The sequence below is a fragment of the Neoarius graeffei genome, chromosome 10 (assembly GCF_027579695.1).
Source record: "Neoarius graeffei isolate fNeoGra1 chromosome 10, fNeoGra1.pri, whole genome shotgun sequence".
Taxonomy (NCBI): Eukaryota; Metazoa; Chordata; class Actinopteri; order Siluriformes; family Ariidae; genus Neoarius; species Neoarius graeffei.
Genome location: NC_083578.1, coordinates 4,358,853 through 4,386,303, shown reverse-complemented (window position 1 = coordinate 4,386,303; position 27,451 = coordinate 4,358,853). Strand labels below are relative to the sequence as shown.

The following is a 27,451-nucleotide window of genomic DNA, read 5'->3' as shown; positions in this document are numbered from 1 at the left end:
CATTAATGGCGTGCATGTGAGAGTCCGCTTGGCATGCGCGCAGTCTGGATCATGGCCGAGAGACCATCTGGTGCACATGCCAAAGCGTGCAAGTCTGACAAAAGCACTGACACTGGAGAATCCTTCCACAAATGTGACATGAACATCTCCAACATGGCACCAGATACTTGGCTCAGGTGGGGGCTTGTGCTCAGGCTCAGGACTTGGACTCTGGACTGGGAGGTGGCTCAGGCTCAGGACAGGACTTGGACTCTGGATTGGAAGTGGGCTCAGGCTCAGGGCAGGACTTGGACCCTGGGCTGGATGTGGGCTCAAGCTCTGAACATGACTTGGACTCTGGACTGGATACAAGTTCGAGCTCTGAATGTGACTTGGATTCTGGACTGGATACAAGCTCGAGCTCTAAACATGACTTGGACTTTGGACTGGATACAGACTCGAGCCCTGGGCAGGACTTGGGCTTCAGACTGGACACAGGCATGGGTTTGAGCTCTGGACTGGACCTTGGACCGGATGCAGGCTCGAGCTCTGGACATGACTTGGACTCTGGACTGGATTCAGGCATGGGCTCAAGCTCTGTCTGCACATCAAGTGACGATGTCTTCATAGCCAGGCAGCGGTGGAGTGATGATGTCTTCCTGGCTGGCTGAGGCAGAGGCCGCCCCGTAGTCCTCTGGCTCTGGTTCTGGCACTGGCTCTTGCGCTGGAGCTGGCACTGGATCCAACTCTGGTGCTGGCACTGGCTCAGACTCTGGCGCTGACTCTGATGCTGGTGCTCGCACTGGCTCTAATTCTGGCGCTGGCACTCACTTGAGCATAGGCTCTGACTCCCACTTTGGTTCTGGCACAGACTCTTGTACTGGCACTGAATCTTGAGCTGGTCCTAGCTCTGACTCTGGTTCAGTCGCTGGCTCTGGCTCTGACTCAGGCTCTTGCTCTAGCAGTGGCTCTGACTCTGGTTTGGGCACTGGCTCTTGCTCTTCTTCTGGCTCTAGCTTGTGCTCTGATTCAGGTGCCAGCTCTGGCTCTGATGCAGGCTCTGGCTCTTCCACTGGTTCTAGCTCTGGCTCTGGTTCTGGTTCGATGGCCTCTAGGGGGATCTCTGGAGCAATGGCCTCTGCTGCTGCCACTGCGTTGGCCTCAGATGTGTTGCCCCCCCCCCAAAAAAAAAAAAATCATGGGGTCCTCCTTGTCTAATGCCTCATAAATGTACCAAAACATGACTTGGAAATCCTGTGAGCTCTGAAGGCACAGGTGCTCTACTCTTATGAGGTACTCGGCCCATCGGCATGCTCATCCAGTGAGCCAAGAGATCAGGCGGAGATCAGGATCAAAGGCACAGACAAAAAACAGAAACAAGGAACAGGAATCAGGAAACTGGGAAATCAATACAGGAAAATATGGCTTGATAATGTGTATGTAACATAGTGTAATACTTTGGACTGAATGTAAGTTGACACAGTCTTTTCATAGGCACGCTGATGCATTTTCATCCTGTGCAGGTGTGCCTCGTTAATGGCGTGCATGCAAGAGTCTGCTCGGTGCGTGTGCAATCTGGAGCGTGGCCAAGAGTCCATCAGGTGCACGCGCCAAAGCACGCAGGTCTGACAAAAGCACTGACACTGGAGACTCCTTCCACAAATGTTACATGAACATCTCCTTACATTAGAGTGACCAGATTTCCCTAGTCTGAAACCGGGACACTTTTGCACGTGACCATGCTCGTGCACGCACACCTTTTCTTTACGTAAACGTGACACTCGGAGAGGTGCTCTTATCATTTTGTTGAAGCTCACATTTATCAACATCTCACATGAAATAAAACAAACAGGCATTTTGTTATCTAGTAGCATAGTGGTATACAGATCAGTTAAATTATGGTCAGACAACAGATTTTGTAATGGCTGAGAATAGGCCAGGCTATGTCCATAGGCCAAATTTACACTGATTTATTTCACCTGTTTGTGAGAACACCAAGAAGAATGCATATGCACATGTAGGCTATATCTCTAAAATTGTATGCACTATAGCATGAACTTAAAAAGTAGATATGTGACCTCAACATAGCCAAGGTCAGAATCAACCTTACTAACCATTCCCCACAACTGAATGAATAAAGCAAGAAGATGTGGACAAAAGTGAACACTTTAATGGAAGCTGCAACAAGCTGTTCAACACAGCAATATGGCCAAACTGTCAGAATGGTATGTTAAACAGAAACAAAAAAGAGACAAGTGATTTGAGAATATATACTACGGAAGCTGAGAGAGGCCCTTCATATAATCCTTTTTATTATTCACCTTGTTATCCCGAGATAACGACATAATTAATTCAGGATCTCGAGAAAACAACACAACTAATTCGAGATCTTGAGAAAACAAAACCGTTATTCCGAGATCTCGAGAAAACAAAACAATTATTTCATGATCTCGAGTAAACAGCTGAGAAATGGTTCATTCAGGTGCGCCAAGAGACTTGTGATATGCTGACTTTGGGGCTATTTCTCATTCTGTATAGACGCAACTTTGGTCATTAGAATGTCTGGAATAATCGATCACCTAATAAGGCAAGATTTTGATCAGGGGTTGACACAGGGAGAGATTGCATTAAGTCTTTTAATAAGGGATAATTTCAAAATTAGTCTGCGGCACCTCCGCAGAAGACTGGCCCGGCTTCGTCTCTACCGATGGAGATACAGTGATCCAGCTGAGATCATGAAATAATTGTTTTGTTTTCTCGAGATCTCGAATTAGTTGTGTTGTTTTCTCGAGATCCTGAATTAATTATGTCGTTATCTCGGGATAACAAGGTGAATAAAAAAAGATTATATGAAGGGTCTCCTCTCGCGGCTTCCGTAAATATACACTCAAACAAAACAGCAATAAAGGAGGAGAGGGGCGACAGCCCGAGGAAAGCCCCCACAGGAGCGCACAGCATTTGCAGCATAGGCTACCCAACTCAGTACAGGAACAAAGCACTTACAGTGTGTGCAGTAGGCTTTGTGCGCATTGTTCTGCACCTCTCGGAGGAAGGGGTAGGTGCCCTGTAAATCTTTGGAAAAGGTACATTTTCTTTTCGGCATAATTGCTGCGGCATTACTGCTGCTAGCTGCTAGACAAAGAACATTTGTGCCAGTTAATGTTTATTTTATTGTTGCATGGCAACACGTTCTGTTGTCTGGAATAATGTGGCTAAATAAACACCCATGCCACAGGGCCAGGGGGCAGTAACCAGGAAAGTTTGCGATTCCTGTCAATTCATCAAAAAAGTAAATGCAGACATTTCTCCGCTAATGATTCCCACGCTGCTCAGTCGCAAACGTCGCGAGTGGCGAAAACCGGGACATATCCGTGTCCCAACAGACTTTTGTCGGGACTCGGGACACACAACCCCAAATCGGGACTGTCCCGGTAAAACCAGGACGTCTGGTCACCCTACCTTACATAAAACTCCATATCATCATATCAGATATATTAACACATTAACGGTTGTAACTTTCTGAAGAGGTTTTTTTCATTCTAAGAAAAAATGTTCCTCAGAGGTTCTTGGAATTAGAAATGATTATTAGATTAATAAATATATTTTTCTCTTGTTAAAATGTTATTATGATGTAAAAATATAATGTTATGATGTTGCCTGCATTTCCATCTATATTTATTGCACATTTGTTTAACCTTATGCCATATACTATATACACCTCAAATAAAAGGGGGGGGGGGCACTGCATGATATTTATATGTATCCTATATACATAACTTGAGTTTAAAAGGGAATTGGAGCTGATGTGTCTGTTATTACTGGGAATCAGACATCAGCATCTTTCAATCTCTTTTGTTCGCTTGGCTTCAGTAGCTTCACTGCTTATGTGTTTGTTAGCATCACGCTAAAATGAAGCATGCGACTCATTAAAACTAATGGCATGGCTTTCAGGAGCCATCTAAAGAATATTATTTTACACCATCAGTGTCAGTGTCATGCTGCCTTGGGTTTGATGCTGCATTATCTTTTTTTCACCAAATAATATTTATACCTGTTACACAACAAGACACCACTGTAGTATATTTAAGTGTTCAGATTTCATTTTTCAAATATTAACTCCTATTAAAACTGGACCGTGTAGCACTTAGGTTTGTTCCAGGTCGATTAATGTTTTCCTTTTCCAGAAACTGATGGTGTTGTATTACACCTGTCCTGTGATTTGCTCCCATGTGAAAATGATTTGATGAAAGTCAGACTGTGACAGACAGCGGTTGTGGTTCTGTTTTTAATTCCGTAATGTCAGCTTTCTGTGGAAAAACTTCAGCAAACTGGTTTGTTATTTGGACTCGAGAAGTGAAGCCACAACCATCAATCACGATAGAGCACAAGTTTCTGTTCTTATGAACACGTCAAGGCCTGATTTGTTGTAAATGTGCAAGACATGCAAGAAATTATAGAGTGAGGTAAAATCAGAAGTCATGTTAGCATTTTATTTGAAGGAACATATAAGGGATTAAATAAATTATTGCTATTTGCTTAAGCTCAAATTAGACATATTTAAAAGGTTTATTAACAATAATATATACCTGTATTGCTACAGTGGAGAGCTGTAATGTGAATAAGACTAATTACATTCTTAGGTTTGATGGTCCACCACATACATTTCCATAAACCTTGCTATACAAATTATTGAACAAGAATTAATAATCAAAATTGATACATGATTAGACTTACTATCAAGTATTTGCCTTTAAAAGGCCTCAATGTTTGTTCCAGCGTTCATCAGCTGATAATAATCCACACTGGAGTGGTGTGAAATGGACTGATGCAAAGTGGTTGAAAGATATTTTTAAAGAATTTTTCAGAATATTATTTATTTTAGTACCACCAAAATGATTAAATCATGACACCATGTGTCATGCTGTTACAGGAAAATAAATCATGAAGGTGGTGTGATGAAGCAGAGTTACTCTTCAGTTACCCTGAAGTGGATTATTTTCCTCGAACAGCATGCCTCCAAGTGATTTATTCCTTTTATACCACAGCAATATAAAACATTGGAGCCCATAACCTTCTTGCTATAAGGCAACAGTGCTAACCACTGCACAACCATACTACTCCAAAGCTTACAGCACTGGGTAATCCCAGGCAGTCTCCCATCCAAGTACGAATTGTGGGCGGCATGGTGGTGTAGTGGTTAGCACAGTCGCCTCACAGCAAGAAGGTTCTGGGTTTGAACCCAGCAGCTGGCAAGGGTTCTGTGTAGAGTTTGCATGTTCTCCCCATGTCTGCGTGGGTTTCCTCTGGGTGCTCCGGTTTCCCCCACAGTCCAAAGACATGTGGTTAGGTTAATATGGGATGGCCTTGGGCTGGGTGGCCTTGAGCGAGGCACCTAACTCCCAATTGCTCCCTGGGCACTGTTAGCATGGCTGCCCACTGCTCTGGGTATGTGTGTGTGCTCATTGTGTGCATGTGTGTGTTCACTGCTTCAGATGGGTTAAATGCAGAGAGGAAATTTCACAAGTGTATGATGAATAAAGTTGTGCTTTCTTTCTTTCTTTCTTTCTTTCTTTCTTTCTTTCTTTCTTTCTTTCTTAATCAGGCCCAATTCTGCTTAGCAGCTGAGAACAGACAAGAGCAGGCATTGTCAGAGTGGTATTGCCATGAGGACATTTAAATGTTGGGGTGGCACAGTGGTGTAGTGGTTAGCACTGTCCCCTCACCGCAAGAAGGTCCTGGGTTCGAGCCCAGTGGCCAGCGAGGGCCTTTCTGTGTGGAGTTTGCATGTTCTCCCCGTGTCTGTGTGGGTTTCCTCTGGGTGCTCCGGTTTCCCCCACAGTCCAAAGACATTCAGGTTAGGTTAACTGGTGGATCAATAAAGAACATATCTGTAACCTTGAATTGGACTGAAAGGCTGTTTTTCAAACTGTATGAACTCTGTACTGTACTATTATGTATTTGAAATGAACACTGATGCCTCAGTATCTCCACTAGACATCACTGTGTTTGTGCTGTATGTGTTCATATGTATGCATGAGGTCAGATGAAGAAAGAGGGAATCACAAAACATGGAGGAACTGAACCTCTGACTCCTTTAGCTCATGTAAAGGTTGCATTAAGTTGACAGATTAAGAGAGGAATTACATAGTACAATATTTATTGTACCCCTTAACATAATCCTATTCAAGCTACTGAAATATTAGACTTGTCATTTAAATGTGTACAATGACACTGTGGCTATTTGTTGGTGTATGGAGTTTTTTTTTAAATTAATATTTAAAATTTCCAGCAATTGTACACATTAAATCCAATTTAACATTATTTATATGCACTGAAAGGTGCAAATGTTGGCCTTTACAGCTTTAAAGATAATTCCAGTCTAATTATGTACCTTCCATTAAAGTATGCTATTTCTACATTTCCATTTGAAAGATACATAATAAAGGTACAAAAGGTACCCCTCCAGCAATAAGGAGTGGTACAGTTAAGTACTCTTTTTTTTTTTTTTTCTGAGAGAGACAGCAGACTTTATGCCAAAAAAAGCCCCACTTTGGAGAAGTTCCTACTTCACTGAAACCATTTCCAAATGTGAGCCAATCACAGGGCAGGGATATTATTACATCATCAGTTTCTCGGAAAAAAATATGTTGAAAAGCCTGCCATGAAAGTCTAAAGAATAAAGAAACACTTATTCTTTAAATATATTATAGTGATGTCCTGCTGAATCAGAGGCATAATAATATAATGCTAGTTTGAAGAAGATGGAACAGGGCAGGAAACTCTGATTAAATCCCAGTGGAGCATGAAAATGATGATGCTGTAAAATGATGCGCTTTAGACAGCTGAAAAGCTGAAATCAGTCCCATTGGTTTTAAATGAGCTGTCCATCATTTTAGCATGATGTTAAGATATAATAACATGATGATGTGATCAGGTGACCTTCTTCCATTGCTCCAAGGTTCAGTTATGATATTTGCGTGCCCATTGTTGGTGCTTTTGATGGTACAAAGGGTTTAGCAAATGTCCATGCAAATTGTTACCTTAATTTTTTTAAGTTAAGCCAGTGTATTTTTTTTTAGTGAGTAACTTATTGCTCTTCAGTCAGGATAAATTACACGCAATTCCAGTTTTATCATCAAAATGGTTTTGAAAACCATTATACTGATCTGCTTGTTCAGTCCACCCCATTTACATGGATTTCAGTGAGAGCAGACTAAATATCAGTCACACCTCAGTAGCACACAATACAGTTCAACATCAAATTACAGATGACCATAAAGTTAAAATAACAAACCTGTAAAACTGTCTTAAAGGAAATACGCAGAACCTTTATTTTTAAATACATTTCTGAGTGGATAGTATCTCCATCCTTGACTCTTGTATGCTGCATAAATGGGAATAAAAATATATATTTTTGAGAGTTAAAATCGACCGCAAAGGCAGCATTCAAGCTGCCCCGCTGAGCCAGCCAGCCCTGAGTGCATAACGTCACTGCGGTAACCGGTTTTAAGGCCGAGGCCTTTTACAGCTATAGACCAAAGTCATATAAATAAAAATTTATGGTGAAAGTAAGAAATACCGTTACCGACTTGCTCAACTAAGACTGATTTGACTTCATTGATTGTGGGTTGACTCTCATTAAAACAGGATGGGTGTTATAACTTATGCCACATACATGTACATGCATGCATTTTCACTGATAAAACGTAAAAGGCTCATTAAATAATCAGATGAACTGAGACAATCCCATTCTGAAGCAAATTAAAAAATCTTATACCGCTAACTTAAACACACAATACAAGTCACACATATTAATCTAAATGCAGGTAAACAACGAGTGGTGTTGTTTTTTTTTATCCAAATGAGAGTCGGAGCTTACCCGTCTGTGTTCTCACTTCTTGAAGGCCGATCTTGTGGCCGATTGTTTTGAAACAATCTGACTTTCAGTTGTTCGTTCAGTTCTCCGTTCCTTCACTTCTTCCACGTATTTTAAGGGCGAGATATTGCTGCTGAGGCGAGCATATCCAGCGGAGAAATCAGACGGCTGCTCCACTCATTCTCCATTTTCTCCATACTGAGTACTCCACCATTACTGCTCGGCTCAGGCAATTACTAAAACCCGGGACGGAACATCACCAGTTTTAGCAACAACCACAGGAAGGTCATTGCCCAAGCGATATATGTCCCGTTCCATCCCGGGTTTTAGCAACAACCCTTGGCTCACTCCGGGAGAACTGGTTTAAAGTCAGTAAAGAACTGACTTTACTTTTCTTATAGTTTTATTCTCCTTTCATTGTAGGTACTGCTCCCTCTTTCAATACGGGCTTATAGCCAACACTCCTCAACAGATCAGAGGTCTCATACAAGTCCTCAGTAAAATGTGCAGAGCAGAGTAGAGACCACCTCAGAAGCGCCCAACATGACCATGAATTTCTCACAAAAGGTGGCGAAATCTTTGCAGTTTGAACATTCTTGGACCATGAATGCAACATAAATCCACCTTCTGTCATGTTGCTGCACTGGCCAAAACCACATCTACGTGGCATGGTGATAAATTAGCTCAAAATGGAGGATCAGAGTTGCAGTCAGCTCTGTGTTTTATTATAGCGGAAATGGTGATGAGACCGATAGACTTCCTGCTGTGATGTTACGGATCTCAAGGTCATTCACTCAGACCGCTACCTATATGAATCACTTTAATCGTAAAAATTACTATATTAGATTTATTGTTAACGCTTAAAACTATTCCTGTACCATTCTTGAGGTCTCAGGCATTTATAAACAAAAAGTGAGGCCGTGGTTCTGCGTATCTGCTTTAAGAACAGTGACCAGTGTGACATTCATGCTGATATGATTTATTGCAATGCTGTTGTATTAAACTGCATTTATTTTAGCTAGTTGCACCTAATTAACTATTAACTGTCAACAGTAGATGTGCTGTATGTTGCAAAACAAAAATTTGTGAACAGCACAACAACATATCCTGTTGAACTTATGAACAGCCAAATTCTTCACAGTTTTAGCACAGCAGATTGGTTTTTAGAGACATTACCTTCGGACTGGCTTTCAGACCATCCAGCTCAAGGAATACCTTCTGAAACACCTCAAAAGTGCTTTTCAATTCTTTTGGATAGCTGAGGTTGAGTGCATATATCAGCCCCATTAGCAAAGCACAGGCTCTGGGTCCATCCAGGTCTTCCAGGACTTCTACTCCCTCCATCACGATCTCTGCACTGGCTGGATCAGACATTTTGGCACCTCTGGATACAACAATCCTCATCACTTCATTGGCAATCTCTCCACCATCCTGGCATCAGTAGGTCAGAATCAATACCAATGTTTTAAAACATATTTAAGAACAAGAGTAACACAAAGCACAGTGTTTGTGAACTTAAGTGTCCAATTTACCTACCAAATGCTCTTTGAGGAGATCCTCCTCCTTTTCTCTGAGATACACCATCAAGCCACGGATAGCAACCGCTCTCTTTCTTTCAACAGACTCCTGTGAATATGAAAAAAAAAAGTGAACCTGCTCCCCTTTGAGGATGGGTGTTTTAATAATGACATTTCTGGGGAAAAAGACTGAAGGATGATGTTCAGACCCAGACTTCATCAATTACCAATCTCTGTGTTTAATTAAAATCAAATTATAAATTGATAATTGTAAAGAAAGCAGTTATAACTTGATTGTCAGAATTTTCAATTTCAGCTGTGTATTTAAACTCAAGGTTTTAAAAAATGCAAATAGTACATTGATTTTAAGAAGGCTTTTAAATTTAACTGTAATTGCAATTGCTGCCTATCTTGTACCGTACCATCTCACAGTTTGTTTGTTTTTTTGCTTCAGTATTAATAGTTTTGGTTTTAATTGATTTTTTCTGAGCAACTTGGGCACCAACTGAGCTGTAAACATCATATGATATATTATTCATTTAGTGTTGTAAACTGTTGCCTTTTAACACATCAGGCAGTCAGTGAGCATTGTTAAGCCAGTATCTCACTGGGTTGCGACAGCTTGCGACAAATTGCGAACGTCATTCGCGAGAGAGTTTCAAAAGTGTCTTGAAACATTCGCGGGGCCTCTCAATTTCCTCACGAGTCGCAAAGTGTCGCTCCTTCGTCGCTGAAATTTTGAACATGTTCAAAAAATTTGTGCGACAAAATTTCTCTCGAAATAGCCGCAAATGCGTCGCTGGTGTCACAAAGCTGTCGTGAACCCTCCTCAAATCAGTTTCCATGAGGATTCCTCTACTTCCCTGCCTGCCGAGGGAAAGCCAGGCTGTGACAGCCTGCGACTAGTTGGAGACACAACAATTGCGGTAAAATATGCGAATATCAATTCAGTGTGATTCCAAGCAAAAATTGTCGCTAATTCACATATTTTATCGCAATTGTCATGTCTCCAACTAGTTGCAGGCTGTCGCAGCCCAGTGAGATACTCCCCTTAGTGTGCATTTGAAATCGTATGTATTTGAATGAATGAATGAATGAATGAATGAACCCTTTATTATCACTAGTCACAAGTACCAGCGAAATTGACCATCAACCTGTCCTTACATACAGGACAGGAAGACAGGGATGAAAAGAAAAAATACAGAGTAACATGAGGAGAGGAGGAGAAAAAAAGCAACCCCCACACTATGCTCCTGTGAGGAGTACAGTGTGGGAACATTAAAAAAAAAACACCAGCACATAAGCACAAAATAACACAAGTACACTTTACATGAAAACTCGGGACTTGGGGGGGCGATCAGGGGTGGGGGGTAAGAGGGGGAGGGGAGGAGGTAGAGGTAACCTAGCACAAGCAAGCAGCCGTCCGCTCCTGCAGCCATGATGGCGCTTGTCATGCACCCGCTTGTCACACTGGGGGTGAAGCGGCGACCGTAGAAAGAGGGGGGAGGAAGACGAGAAATTCTAACAGCAGTTACCTCCGGGGGGAATTGTTGTCCCAGCAACGGCCTTGGCCAAGACCAGTGCTGTCTGAGGGATCCGAAAGCAGATAAGATTGTGCTTGTTTGGTCTTGGGTTGAGCAGACACATTCCTTTACACGACTACTCTGATTGTCCATTCTGGTCTCTCGAATCCATTTTCCTCTGCAAAGCCGAAAGCTTCTCCATGATGTTATCCATGTTGCGGTTCAAGTTCTGAATAGCCACAGTCTGAGTGCCGACAGCTCTGCCCACCGCTTCAATCATGTTGGGCAGCTTTATGGGGCTTTGAACAGCTGTCACCATTTTCTGATTTTCTTGATAAACCAGGACAATGCCTAATCCATTCAGCAAAAGTCCTGTAATCATGGTTCCGAATAGGTAGATGTCCTCAATGTCCTCCACAGAAAGAACTGCCAGGCACACGACCCGCCACCGCTCCCATGCATCCATCGTGTAGCCAGCTGCGAATGTTCCGGCAGGACAGGCTGGTTCCCCCGAACCCAGGCTTCTCGTCGAGAAGATTGTGTCAATTGCGTGAAGAGACCAGTTTATCAATTCCATGGTTTTTAGTTTGGAGAGCAGTGCGGAGAGAGTCTCTCAAAAGTATAGACACTAGACAGACAAGACAGCAGAAGCAGGAAAGATAAGTGAAGGGAGAGGCAGAGAATGCGACCGCCTTCCACGAGAGCACAGAGAAGAAGTGGCCACCTGTCAAATTTTCTCTGGTGACACTGAACAGTACAGCTGGAAACCAACCCAATATCACATACTAGAAAAAAGTGTATTTTCCTTTTTGAAATGAACTACGTTACATTTACTCATACCTCTAGCAGCATGTTTCTTATGTGTTGAATCTTCACTTTTGCAGCTCCTCCTCTTGAGAACACCAAGGACATTATTTTCGGGGTGTACTGGTCCAGTTTTGCCATGAATGTTGTCTCCAGGTGAACAGTGGTGATCCTTCAGAATTCTTCATTTATCTGTACAAAAATAAGACACAAATAAAAATAGGCACAATTTGTTAAAGTTAAACAACTGACTGTAAACAACTGAAACAATTAACATAGCACATACTGTGAACTACTTTATGAAAAAAATATATACCTGGGCTTCAGCAAAAAGAGCAGGCCATCCGTCTTTTAGGTCACTGACTGGTGGTGCTTGATTGACAACTTCCTGTCTGCGAAGGGAGAATGTCTTTGCCATTTTACCATTGATAATCTGACAGTTGTTCCTCTTCTTAACTTCATTAAGGAGCTCCACTCTTTCTTGTTCCAATCTCCTTTCTGTTTCTCCTTGTGGGTGAGGGGGGTAAATAGTTCACCTCTGCCTTTCTTGGCTTTTTAATATTCTTTGCGCAGGGGTGGGCAATTATTTTTTCCATGGGGCCACATGAGAAACAGAAAATTTTGTGGAGGGCCGGACCAAAAGGCTGAACTAAATTTTGCATAATATTAATTGTATTTCTTTATATAAAGCAGTAAATGACATTGTTTTTACAAGCTGCTAAGACTGGTAAGAGTATGGAAAAAACGAGGTTGCCTTACAAAAAAATGTTATTTATTCAATCAAATTTCCCAAAACAATGGTTCACAAAATGTGAACGTTTGTACCATTTTTTTTCAGTCACATTCACCCCAAAACACAATAAAGACATCACAATATTGTCTTTCTACTCCAAATATCAAACAAGATACATCATATTATAATAATGATGCCCACATTTGCAGTCTAATCACAGTGAGAGAAATCTAGTTTGTTCAGTGAGAGAAATCTAGTCTCTGTTGGTCTTTAACGAGTGCTTCAAAGTCAGGCTGAATGTCTGAGGTGGAGATGCGAAGCACAGCTGACAGATGATCATCAGTCGATTTGGTGTAGGTATCAGATCTACAGATTGGCTCGGGCTCCGGCTCCGGCGCCTGCTGGTGACGTCACACTATGTGATTGGTTGGACCGTTTGAAGGATGACGTACAAGTTTGTGGTTGGTCTGGACAAATTACAGAAGTAGTTATCGCGGGATTAGGTTTCGTGGGATTTCATGTCAAGTTCATGTCGCGTGCATTGCGTTTTTGTTGAACACAACTTCAAAATAAAAGCAATGCACATTCAGTCCATGCATGAGGTAAAATTAGAAAATATGTTTATTTTGTAATTTCTAATTAACCTTATGCGGGCCGGTCAGAGTGAACCAAAGGGCCGGATGCGGCCCGCGGGCCGTAAAATGCCCATGTCTGTCTTTGCGGGTGCTTTCTCATGTGCTCGCTTCTTTTTGAGAGAGTTCACATCAAGCTCAGGGCATCCAAGCCCTCTCAATTTAGATCATCTCATCTCATCTCATTATCTCTAGCCGCTTTATCCTTCTACAGGGTCGCAGGCAAGCTGGAGCCTATCCCAGCTGACTATGGGCGAAAGGCGGGGTACACCCTGGACAAGTCGCCAGGTCATCACAGGGCTGACACATAGACACAGACAACCATTCACACTCACATTCACACCTACGGTCAATTTAGAGTCACCAGTTAACCTAACCTGCATGTCTTTGGACTGTGGGGGAAACCGGAGCACCCGGAGGAAACCCACGCGGACACGGGGAGAACATGCAAACTCCGCACAGAAAGGCCCTCGCCGGCCCCGGGGCTCGAACCCAGGACCTTCTTGCTGTGAGGCGACAGTGCTAACCACTACACCACCGTGCCGCCAATTTAGATCAATAGTTTTCCATTTTATATTTTAGTCTTTGTTGCCAACCATAGCATCCCTTATATGATCCAGGTTCTTTAAGGCAAGGATGCTTCTGAATCAGCGCCTCAGCAACGTCGGACAACTAGTTGGGTAGGCAACATACTGAAAGATGCTTTCAGCCAGTTTCTCAAGGATGTCAGGAAGGATTGTGGTAAAGTTGAGTTGAATTCCATCCTTCTTGAAAGCTTTGTCTCCTGAGGCAAGCACAAGCTCTGTGTCATAAGCAAAGCGAGGTACTGGAAATTCAGTAGGCCAATGCTGGGAACGCTGGGTAACATGTTCAGGTGATGAAAGAATCAGTGTGTCCTGCGATCCAGAGGAGCAACTGCTGATGGAAGGATGGATGGAGGTCACTGAAGTATGGGCCAAGGCTGATGCGCTATAGATGGAGGTCTCTGATATACTTTCAATGGAACTATCCAGATCAGTAAAGTTCAGAGTAATTGTGGGAGGTTCAACAATGTGAATCACCTTAATTGTGTCCTTGATGTCACTTGTTGAGGAAAGAGAAAACTATTCTTCTCCAAAATCAGCATCTTTATAATGCAAAGTAAAGCTTCCATCAAGCCCAAATGTCTCTCTCACAATAGACTCAAGTTCACCCACAGTCCCAGGGATTCCATGAGGCAAGTCCAGTTTCCAAATGTCATGGTCCTGAAGAATGATCGGAAGTTTGACCTGATGAGACATTGAAGCATCTGTAAGAGAAACCACATTACTTCAGTTTGAGTTATACAGTACATCCAGTCACTTCCCCTAAACATTCAGTATGGGAGAAGAATATTAACACAGAATTACCTGAGATGTAAGTTTTGGACTTTCTCACCTTTGCAACATTAACTAGCATGCAGAAAGTGTTCTGTGTTGATTATGTAGCCAATAAATTTGCTTTCACATTACACTATGACGTATCTTAATCAACAAACTACAAACTCCTCTTGTAGTGAAAATCAACATGATCTGGGTTTAAAGGCATCTTGGGCTTGTATCGAAGCAAGATACTAGTATTGGCAAATGTCATTATAGATTTAACATTGTCACTTTTTGAACTGTAAAAAATATTAACACAATACAAAGTCGACAAACTAGCCAGCAAAAATTAAACACATCAGTTGTACATTGAAGCAATTTCTCGCCTTTTTTAACAGGCTTTTGAGTATTTGTGCTCAAGTCTGGGGCAAGTACGCCAATTTAAAAACTGTTTTCCTCATGAAACCATAACCCCATATATGGAGAGGATGAGGCTATTTTTGATTATGCATTTTATGAGGTTTTGTGGGTAAAGTCAAACAAATGACATGGTGTAATGAGCAATTTGCCATCTATGGTACATAAATGTAGCGCTTTAGGGTCACTATGTACCTTCCTGCAATTGTGTATGCTGCCATTGGGAAGATGTCAGACAACTCATTTGGCTCAATCACTTTAACACTTCTTGTGTTTAAGCTCATAGCTTCTAAGATGTTCAGTATACCATGCACTTAAACATTTCACAAGGAAGCCAACCTTCCCATTCACAACAACTATCTGAATCAGCTCCACAAAATCTGGCAGACCACCTGGTGAACCATGTGCCAAAATCATTCCAGTGGAGTAACTGGTGCCACTGTAACACACTGTGTTTGCCATCTGGACACATGACTCACCGGGAAATTTTGTTTCCAGTGCTTCCCGAATGTCTTTCCTCAGCACAGTCAAATCCACTGTTGACAGTTTTGTTACCTGTAGAGATGGTTGAACAATTTTACTGCCATGTAGATGGTATGCAACCATTAACTGATGCTTCACTGCGAGAGACAATAGAATGTTCTGGAAGCTGTGGGTATGCTTAACCTCATGCTTAAACAAAGCTGTGTTTAGCTTGAAAGTGCATAGTCCACAAAAAGACAAGTGGACCATAAACCTTTATCAGCTGTGGGTAATGCTCTAGAAAATGATGCTTAGGGGTAAGTCTTTCCTGAGGGAAAGCCTCCAAGAATCTGTGCCGATGCTCAGAAATCTTGCTGTCAAGGAAACAAATAGTGAAATCTGTATGAACAGAAGAAAGGACAAGTTCAACTCTGTCCTTAAAACAGATACGCAGAACCATGGCCTCACTTTCATTTATAAATGCCTTGAGACCTCAAGAATGGCACAGGAATAGTTTTAAGCATTAACAATAAATCTAATATAGTCATTTTTACGATTAAAGTGATTCATATAGGTAGCAGTCTGAGTGAATGACCTTGACGTCCGTAATGTCAGAGCAGGAAGTCTATCGGTCTCATCGACATTTCCGCTATACTAAAACACAGAGCTAACTGCAACTCTGATCTTCCATTTTGAGCTAGTTTATTGCCATGCCACGTAGATGTGTTTTTGGCAGGCGTAGCAACACGACAGAAGGTGGATTTATGTTGCATTCATGGCCCAAGAATGTTCAAACTGCAAAGATTTGGACGCGTTTTGCAAGAAGTTCATGGGCACATTGGGCACCTATGAAGCGGTCTCTCCTCTGCTCTGCACATTTTACTGAAGACTCATACGAGACCTCTGATCTGTTGAAAAGGAAGAAAGCACAACTTTATTCATCACACACTTGTGAAATTTCCTCTCTGCATTTAACCCATCTGAAGCAGTGAACACACACATGCACACACACATGTGAGCAATGAGCACACACACACCCAGAGCAGTGGGCAGCCATGCTAACAGCGCCCGGGGAGCAGTTGGGAGTTCGGTGCCTCACTCAAGAGCACCTCAGCCCAAGGCCATCCCATGTTAACCTAACCGCATGTCTTTGGACTGTGGGGGAAACCGGAGCACCTGGAGGAAACCCACGCAGACACGGGGAGAACATGCAAACTCCACACAGAAAGGCCCTCGCCGGCTGCTGGGTTTGAACTCAGAACCTTCTTGCTGTGAGGCGATTGTGCTAACCACTACACCACCGTGCCACCCGGAAGAGCATTGGCTATAAGCCCGTATTGAAAGAGGATGCAGTACCAACAATTAAAGAAAAAAGAAAACTACAAGAAAAGGAAAGTATTTATTTATTAATTTTTTTAACACTCTTTTTATTGGGGTTTTCAGAGTTTAACATACACACAATATTTGACATATCTGACATACCGATATATATCAATGACACATATATACACCAAAGAAAGCAAAAACAAACAAGAAAAAAAAAGAAAAAAAAAATACCCATGAGAAGCGACAGAAATAAAAGAGGATATCGAGTAGTTCAGTGCTGTCTTCATATTAACATCAGGCTAAATTGCAGGAAGTGTTGGTTTACTTCTGTTGAAGTGATCTATAAAAGGGTTCCAGATTTGATGGAATTTATCTTCACACCCTCTCAATGAGAATTTATTTTTTTCTAACTGTAGATGTTGAATAACATCTTTCAAAAGGGCAGAGTGAGTCGGGGGTCGAGCCTGCTTCCAGTTCAGTAAAATCAGTCTGCGTGCTAGAAGAGATATAAATGTTATCATGCTATATTGAGCGCTAGACAGTACGAGACCAGGTTCTTTAACTCCAAAGATAGCTGTCAGTGGGTTAGGATCAATCACTCTTCCTATGATGTCCGAGAAAGGTTGGAAAATCTTTTGCCAGTATATAATTATTTTCGGACAGTGCCAGAACATATGGGCTAACGAGGCTGGTGATTGACCACATCTGTCACATGCAGGATTTATATTTGGATACATTCTACAGAGCTTTACCTTTGATAAATGTAATCGATGAAGAATTTAAACTGCAAGAGCCCATGTCTTGCACAGACCGAAGAGGAGTGCACCCGCTTCAAAGCTCCTGTCCAAAGTTCATCAGTTATGACTGTTCCCAGGTCATTTGTCCAGGCTGTTTTCAAATGATCTAAGGAGGTGGCACCATTTAAACATGAAAGTGCACTGTAAAGAGTCGAGATTCCTCCTTTTGTCAATGGATTCAGTAAGAATATAGAATCCATTGGTGTACTATCTGGTATGTTAGGGAAGGAGTTGGTGTTTTTTCTGACAAAATCTCGCAGCTGCAAATACCTAAATTGATGTGAGTGAGGTAGATCAAATTTAATTCGTAATTGTTGGAATGATGTGAATTTATCCACAATAAAAAGGTCCCGAAAGGAGTGAATCCCTTTATTGCACCACTCACAAAACTTTGTATCAGAGAGAGAAGGAGCAAATAAATGATTTGCGATTAGAGGGGCCCGAAGTGATCCAAAGTGCCACCCAAAGTACTTTCTTATTGAAAACCAAATTCTGGGTGATTGTGAGACTATTGGATTGTTTACAGAATAGGAATATGTGGTGGGTAAAGCCGAAAAAAGTAGAGCTGATAAAGAAGTTGGGGAGCAGCATTTTTTCTCAATTTGAAGCCAAGCAGGTATATAATCTTGGGGCCAAAAGGAGAGTGCCCGTAAGTTGCATGCCCAATAGTAGAATTTGAAATGAGGTAGACCCATTCCCCCTTCTGACTTGGGTCTTTGCAAGATGTTCTTCCTTATCCGAGGGGTCTTTTTATTCCATATAAAGCTGGAAATTAATTTATCTAGTTTTTTTTAAAGGCATTATTAATAAAAATTGGAATACTCTGAAAGAGAAAGAGAAATTTAGGAAGGATGTTCATTTTAATTACATTGATTCATCCAGGGGCGGCACGGTGGTGTAGTGGTTAGTGCTGTCGCCTCACAGCAAGAAGGTCCGGGTTTGAGCCCCGTGGTCGGCGAGGGCCTTTCTGTGTGGAGTTTGCATGTTCTCCCCGTGTCCGCGTGGGTTTCCTCCGGGTGCTCCGGTTTCCCCCACAGTCCAAAGACATGCAGGTTAGGTTAACTGGTGACTCTAAATTGACCGTAGGTGTGAATGTGAGTGTGAATGGTTGTCTGTGTCTATGTGTCAGCCCTGTGATGACCTGGCAACTTGTCCAGGGTGTACCCCGCCTTTCGCCCGTAGTCAGCTGGGATAGGCTCCAGCTTGCCTGCGACCCTGTAGAACAGGATAAAGCGGCTAGAGATAATGAGATGAGATGATTCGTCCAGCAAGTGAAATAGGCAGATTCGACCACTTTTTAAAATCCTGTTCTGTACATTCTAGAAGTTCTGCAAAGTTTTGTTTGAATAAAGAAGAGAAAGTTTCCATGATAATGATCCCTAGGTAACGAAACTGATTTACGACCTTAAATGGGAGAAAACTAAATGTATGTCCCCGGGCACGAGCATTAATAGGAAATAAAACACTTTTGGAAAGGTTGAGCTTGCACCCCGATACCTTACCAAAGTCATCTAGTATAGACAAGATGTTGGGAATGGATGTTGAAGGGTTGGTGATATACAGTAATAAATCATCTGCGTATAACGACACCTTATGCTCCCTCTCTCCCCTGGTAATTCCTGTATAAATATCTGCGGTACGTAAAGATATTGCAAGTGGCTCGATAGCCAACGCGAAGAGAAGTGGAGATAGAGGGCAACCTTGTCTGCTGGAGCGGTTTAGAGGGAAATATTCAGATCTGAACTTGTTTGTGTGGACAGAGGCTAAGGGTGAGGCGTAAAGGAATCTTATCCAGGCAATAAATTTTGTGCCGAATCCAAATTTTGACAGAGTCGCAAAGAGAAAGTCCCACTCGACCCTGTCAAAAGCCTTCTCTGCGTCGAGAGATATTAGCACTTCGGGAATATGCGAATTTGAGCTGGAAGAATAAATAATATTTAATAAACGCCGGAGGTTAAAAGATAAATGTCTGTCTTTAATAAAACCTGTTTGGTCCCCAGATATCACTGTCGGGAGCACTTTCTCCAGACGTGTAGCTAAAATCTTGGCCAACAATTTCACATCTACATCCAGAAGGCTCACAGGTCTATACGAACCTGGACTGAGTGGATCTTTATCTTTTTTAAGCAGTAGAGAGATGCTGGCTTGGTAAAAAGTTGGTGGGAGGAGACCTGTTCTCAGGGATTCATTAAATACTTCAAGTAATAAAGGAGAGATAAGTTCTATAAATGTTTTGTAAAATTCTGCTGTGTACCCATCTGGGCCCGGGGCTTTTGAGCTCTGCATGTTACGTATAGCTTGTCGTATTTCGTCCAGGGTAATAGCTTCCTCAAGATGCTCTTTATCTTCTGGAGTTAGAGAAGGTATAATTTATCGAGAAAGCCATCAATTAATATGGGGTCACTGGCTGATTCTGTAGAATATAATTTGGAATAAAACTGTTTAAATTCGTCATTAATTTCTTGTTGATTTACCGTTAATAGCCCAGAACAAGTGCGAATCTCTGCGATTAATCTAGAAGCTGCTGATTCCCTGACTTGGGGTGCCAGAACTTTACCTGCCTTGTCCCCACGTTCATAAAATCTGTGACGGGCTCGTGTCATTAAATTAGTTGTCTCTGAAGTAGAAAGAATATTGAACTCAGTTTGGAGTGGGAGTCTTTCCCTGTATAGATCAGATGAGGGAGAGATTGCGTATTGCCGATCTAAGTCGAGAATTTTATCAGACAACATTTCGCTGCTCATTTCGCGTTCTTATGGCTAAGGCTTTTAAAAAAATAATCTGGCCTCGGATATACGCTTTAAGGGCTTCCCAAAGAGTGCTTTTAGAGACCTCCGGTGAGTCATTCGTCAGCAGATAGAACTGTATTTGGGATTTTATGTCCTGCACAAAACCTTTGCTAGACAATAAAGAAGTATCGAATTTCCAGGTCCTGGGCGTATGTTTGTTAAGGAATGCTAATTTAAGAATAAGAGGGCTGTGATCCGATAATACCATTGCTTCATAATCACAGTGTCTCACTACAGAGAGGAGTTCACAATCAATGAGAAAATAATCTATCCTTGTGTAGGTGTGATGGACGGGTGAGAAAAAAAGAATATGTACGTTGATTTGGGTATAGAAATCGCCAGGGATCTGATATTCTATAGGTGTCTATAAATGTGTTTATCACTTTTGCCGATTTAGTAAGAGTCTGTGTTTTGTTGGATGATCTATCTAACCATGGATTGAGAACAAATTAAAGTCCCCACCTAAAATCAATTTGTGGGTATCCAGTTTTGGTAAGGTGGCTAAGAAAGAAGAGATAAACTGTTCATCATCATGGTTAGGAGCATATATATTGGCTAAAACTACAGGGATATTATACAGTTTGCCAGTGACAATAATATATCTGCCATTCATATCTGGAATAATATCATATGATATAATAGGAACATCTTTACTAATAATTATAGCAGTGCCTCTGGATTTTGAATTAAAAGAGGAGTGGAATACCTGGCCGACCCAGTTTTTTTCGCAGGAGAGTGTGATCTCGATTCTTTAAATGCGTCTCCTGCAAGAAGGCAATATTTGTCCCCAACTTCTTAAGATGAGTAAATATATTCCCACGCTTTACTGCCCCATTTAGGCCCTTGCAGTTCCATGGAGTAAATTGCACCAAACTTTCCCTCCTTGTTTCAGTCAAACGAGCCATAATCCGAATTGGAAGCAAAGCAAAGCACTGAGCATGGGTGTTGACAGATTTACGTATTTAAGAAAAAAAAAAGACCACAGAAAACCTTGAGAGAACAAACCCCTAACCCCTCTCTACCTTTCCCCAACTGAAAGGTCTCATCTCATTATCTCTAGCCGCTTTATCCTGTTCTACAGGGTCGCAGGCAAGCTGGAGCCTATCCCAGCTGACTATGGGCGAGAGGCGGGGTACACCCTGGACAAGTCGCCAGGTCATCACAGGGCTGACACATAGACACAGACAACCATTCACACTCACATTCACACCTACGGTCAATTTAGAGTCACCAGTTAACCTAACCTGCATGTCTTTGGACTGTGGGGGAAACCGGAGCACCCGGAGGAAACCCACGCGGACACGGGGAGAACATGCAAACTCCACACAGAAAGGCCCTCGCCGGCCACAGAGCTCGAACCCAGGACCTTCTTGCTGTGAGGCGACAGCGCTAACCACTACACCACCATGCCTCCCATCTGAAAGGTATAGAAGAAAAACTTGAGCAAGTAACTAAACATTCTCTGTCTAAGACACGTTCAGTTAAACTACAGTGAGCACAAACTGGCTCTTAGCTCCTAGTTGTAGAATATCAAACTTTCAAACCAAATATATATACATAAATATATAAATACACACACGTATATGATACATACACATACATGCATACGTAAACACACACATGAAAATAATTAGTGCAACCCAAGTGACCAAAATTAGGCGAAATGAAAAAGAAATTTAATCACCATCCCTAGGTGTGCAAGAGTCTTCTTTCTTTGTTTTGTTAAAGATATATAATTTTACTAGTCTTTACTGGTTTCTATTTCTTCTCATATGTAATGGCGTACCTATCTGTGTTGGACGAACTATATAAACCAAAATAACCACCTCAGGCCTCAGCTTATAACAAACTAATAGTTGTTGTTTTGTTTTTCACTTTTCTTCCTTTCTTTTTGCACACCACTAATGTATGCTCACTTCAAGAAGATAAAACATCAAATCTGTCTTGAGTTAAAGTGTCGGCCGTAAAAAAAAATTATATATATATATATATATATATATATATATATATATATATATATATAAAAAATTAATAAAATCACAGTGTTTCGTCCATCCAGGCAGTGGTGAAGAAAAACAGAAAAAACAAGCAAACCAGTATGCCACTATTACATTCGGGCTTCCCCTAATGTCCCATATTATCCTTATATGAGAGTCATATCATTTCCACAATATCCACAAACAGTATTTTAACATACTTAACAAAGTCTGTACATAACATCAGCTGTCGATCTAACATTAGCAGCAACAGGTACCAGGTGTTGATATGAGTCGTGGCCTCTGACCGTGTATTGTGATATAAACTTACTAGCATGACAGCTAGCCAGCTGTCGTTACCTCGTCAGAGTTTATCAGCCATCCTGTTGATCCGTCGGAGCGATCTTCTTATCATAGAATTCCTCCGCTGCCTTGGGAGTGTCAAACGACTACCTGATGCCATTCCGGGTGAGTGTGAGCTTGGCTGGATAATACAGGCTGTACTCCATCTTGGTGTCTCGAAGCTTTGCCTTCACCGGGTTGAAAGCCGCCCGCAACTTGCCGACCTCTGGACTCGTATCCGGGAAGATGTGCACCGGATCTCCTCTGTAGGTTAGGCGACCCTTGCTTTTAGACAAACCCAGAATTTTCTCCTTGTCCGAGTAGTAATGGAGGCGAACAACCATAGCACGGGGCCTCTCTCCTCTTTTGGGCTTGGGTGCCAGCGTTCTGTGTGCGCGGTCAATCATCACCAGAGTCTCGAAATTATCCTCTCCCAGTACCTCGGGGAAGAAAGCTACGGCAAACTTTGTCAGCTGACTGGCCTCAACTCCCTCCTCAATACCGATCAGCCTCAGGTTTTGTCTCCGGCTCCGGTTTTCAAGGTCCATGCATTTTTCCTGAAGTTTTTTACAATCTTTCGCCAGCAACTCTTGAGTTTCTTCTAACGCTCCGACGCGATCTATGGTGTCACTCAGAGCTTTGTCCATGTCCGATTTCTCCCTGGAAATGTCGCCCTGCACAGCACGGAGTGAAGATAGCTCGTTTGCTAGCTCAGAGAGAATGCTACAAATGTCTGCTTTAGTTTCTTCACGGAGAGATGAGATGTCCTTCTTAATTTCTTGGCGTAGGCCAGCTATTTCAGATTTAATTTCACTAAGCACTGCTTCTCGTGGTGGCATGGTGGTGTAGTGGTTTGCGCTGTCGCCTCACAGCAAGAAGGTCCTGGGTTCGAGCCCCGTGGCCGGTGAGGGCCTTTCTGTGTGGAGTTTGCATGTTCTCCCCGTGTCCGCGTGGGTTTCCTCCGGGTGCTCCGGTTTCCCCCACAGTCCAAAGACATGCAGGTTAGGTTAACTGGTGACTCTAAATTGACCGTAGGTGTGAATGTGAGTGTGAATGGTTGTCTGTGTCTATGTGTTCGCCCTGTGATGACCTGGCGACTTGTCCAGGGTGTACCCCGCCTTTCGCCCGTAGTCAGCTGGGATAGGCTCCAGCTCGCCTGCGACCCTGTAGAACAGGATAAAGCGGCTACAGATAATGAGATGAGATGAGACTGCTTCTCGTGATGATTGTAGCTCGGCTCTCAGCACGTTGAGGGAGATGGTTGACTCTGTTATGTCCGCCACCGTGAAACACTCAGAGGAGGCTGCAGTTGTGGAAAGCGATGGTTTAATCTTTTTCCCCTTGCCTGAGGCTCGATTCATAGCACGTACAGCTTCTCTGTCAGTTCAAATCCAGAGTTGCCCGTCGAAATAAATGTTTTGGTCGAGATAAGATGAATAAATTTATAAAATTAGAACAGAGCTATCCCACGCTGCCTCTACTCCATCATGGCGGAACCCTTTATTATTTTTTTTTAAATGGAACGTTACTTCAGTTGCACCAGTCCTCCCGGAGTGAGCTGAGGGTTGTTGCTAAAACCCAGGACATAACGAGACGGGACATATCACTCAGGCAGTGACCTCCCTGCAGTTGTTGCTAAAACCGGTGACATCCCGTTCCATCCCGGGTTTTAGTAATTGCCTGAGTCTAGCAGTAATGGCGGAACACACAGTATGAAGAAAAGTGAATGAGTGGAGCAGCCGTCTTATTTCTAAACTGGTATTGCTGCCATCTCGCCCTTACGTGGAAGAAGTGAATGAACGGAGAACTGAACAAACAACTGAAAGTCAGATTGTTTCAAAAACAATCGGTCTTCAAGAAGCGAGAACACGGACGGGTAAGCTCTGACTCTCATTTGGATAAAAAACACAACACGTTGTTTACCTGCATTTAGATTAATACATGTAACTTGTATTGTGTGTTTAAGTTAGCGGTATAAGATTATTTAATTTGCTTCAGAATGTGATTGTCTCAGTTCATCTGATTATTTAATGAGCCTTTTATGTTTTTTCAGTGAAAATGCATGCATGTACATGTATGTTGCATAAGTTATAACACCCATCCTGTTTTAATGAGAGTCAACCCACAATCAGTGAAGTCAAATCAGTCTTAGTTGAGCAAGTCAGTAATGGTATTTCTTACTTTCACCATTAATTTTTATTGATATGACTTTGGTCTATAGCTGTAAAAGGCCTCGGCCTTAAAACCGGTTACCACAGTGACGTCACGCACTCAGGGCTGGCTGGCTCAGCGGGGCAGCGCCAATGACAACTTTGCGGTCGATTTTAACTCTCAAATAAATATTTTTTTATTCCCATTTATTCAGCATACAAGAGTCAAGGATGGAGATACTATCCACTCAGAAATTTATTTAAAAATAAAGGCTCTGCGTATCTCCTTTAAGGTTCAGAAGAACCAACCATGTTGGTTCACTCTCTGGTATTCTTTCTCCAACTATCAGGGGAAGGAGGCGAAGCAAAGCCCATTTTTCATGGGCATTCCCACCACACTCAGAAATATTTAGGCCTAATATTTAAGATTTATGTATTTCAATTGCATATAAAATTTCCATGCATTTGGATTACACAGATTTAACATAAACAGACTAATAAACTTAATGTGGTGCGTATTTGTCAGTTGAACATAAATGAAACAATTAAGAATGAGATTTATGTAATAATACTAATAAACCCAATGTGTTTTAATACACAATGACAGATTTATGTATTTATCATAAATAAATCAAATTTGTTTCAAATACTTAATAACCAGTGTATGTATTCAATATTAATTGCTCCAATATGTTTGAAATGCTTAAAACCAGGTTGATGCTCTGAACCCAATTTAAATAAAATGCATAAATTTATGTACTTGATATAATAAACCCAATGCGTTTAAAATTTTACCAGATATTCCACATTTTTCCCTCATTCACCCCACACCTACAATAATATCTATAATTACAATATAAACAGTCAGACCACTTTGTTTTACATTCTGTCTATTAGGCTTCAAGGCATGTGGCAAGTTTGGGCATTGCTAAAACTCAAAGCCAGCAACACATCACACTACACACAAAAAACAAAAAATACCTAAATAAATTCACTCATTTGTGCACATTAAGATTGAGAAAGTGCTCTTTTTTCAATCATTTACTTATTTACTTCTCTCCAGGTCTGGCAACCTCAACCTGGATGACGTAGATGCCCACAGACAACCTTTTCTAATTGCCCTTCAGGGATAAATAGTTTTGTCTGATCTGATCTCTGATCTGATTGTTGTCTGTGCAATCCCTGAATCAGCCTAAGCACATTTGCTTTTGTCATTTTAAATGTTAAACATTTGGAAACAGACCTTTCTGCAGTAATAAACTCCCTCAAGAACGTCGCTCAGCTGCATGGGCGTAGTGGACGCGGGGGACATGTCCCCCGTACTTCCCGTATTTGTGCCCTCTGTCCCCCGCACTTTTTACAGCCATTACAACCACTCAATTCATGTTTAACACATGGAAACGCGTTTTTCCGAGCCGCCTCTAAACGCATCATGAGCAGGCGGAGCAAAGGCGGCAAACAAACCCCGCTGTGGTGTGATCAGAGACGCTTTAGAAAATATTGTATGAGTATCTTTGGTGTGATTCAGATCTGGGCAGCACTTCTGTATGTTCAGCAAACCAGCCAAGAGGATAAAGACTTTAGACAGTTTTTTTCCAAACAAACCGTGTAAGTTGAGTAATGCTGTTGAATGTAGATAAAGTTTAGCTAAAAGATGACAAATAGATGTCAATTTAGTTAGTTAAGCTACTGTAGCTAGCTAACTTAGAGGTGGTAGTAACTAGTTACATTTACTCCGTTACATTTACTTGAGTAAATTTTTGGATAAATTGTACTCTAGGCCCACTTTACACGGGGACGGTCTGAAACAAAAACGCAAAAGTCCGTTTTCGTTCTCACTTTTTTCCGCGTCTACACGACCGTTTTCAAGGAGGAAATCTGCGTCTATACGGTGACGCATAAATGTGTGGAATTCAATTGGATGTTGTAATAGAGTGTGCCGAGCGGATGGAGTAGTCAGTCAGAATGATGAGCAAAATAAGGAAAATTCTTGTACAAAAATAGTTTTCTTTTTATTCTTAAGCCGGCAGTTAACACAAACAGGACAAACAAACAAACAAAAAAAACACTGATGACAAAACCAAACAAACAAACAAAAAAAATTCTGGGACAAAATGCCCATGCAAGCTAGGCTACTCTGGCATTACTCACACAGAGCTCAAGTCACGTGTCCTCTCCCTGCCGAGGCCATCTCCCCAATGAACAGTGCAGCGCATATTTAAAAGACTACAGCACAGTCTTAATACAATTAAAATCAATCAACACATCTAGACAGATTTTAACAGTTCTAAACATTTTCACTGCATGCATTACACTCCTACAACAATGTGCAGACCTTAAATATTACAACAAACACTTATGTAAGATTTTTAGACCATTTCTCTCCGCTCTAATGAGCTGCTTTCCCGCGCATCGCGGAAGAAACCTTGAAAAGCGCTTTCAGACCTGCATTCTGGTTTGGTCCCGCACCCGGAAGACTACAGCAGGTAAATGGCTACAAACATTTCTGGCTGATGTTAGATAAACTCTAGCAGAAAAGGATTCAGATGTTAAACGTGCGCACTTAATGAATCTTTACACGCTATTGTTTATAGTGAAAACTAATAAATGCTTGCGCTGTTTAAACCTGTGTTGCGTCTTTTACTATGAACACATGTACCAAACATTTCAGGTTTACATATCTAAAAGTTGTAACAAATGTACCCATAACAAAACATACTTGTAAAGCCCCCATTACCAAAGCCACAACAAACATACAACACAGATTGTATTTGGAATGTCTTTGCAA

General features: G+C 41.8%; 1 protein-coding gene and 1 pseudogene across 1 annotated transcript in view; both read right to left on the bottom strand.

The window, feature by feature from the left end:
• Window positions 1-27,451, bottom strand: part of LOC132892759 (H-2 class II histocompatibility antigen, A-U alpha chain-like) — a 263,076-nt gene that overhangs the window by 53,710 nt on the left and 181,915 nt on the right. The gene's annotated exons all lie outside the window — the stretch shown is intronic.
• On the bottom strand, window positions 807-11,840 carry LOC132892689 (protein TsetseEP-like; annotated as a pseudogene).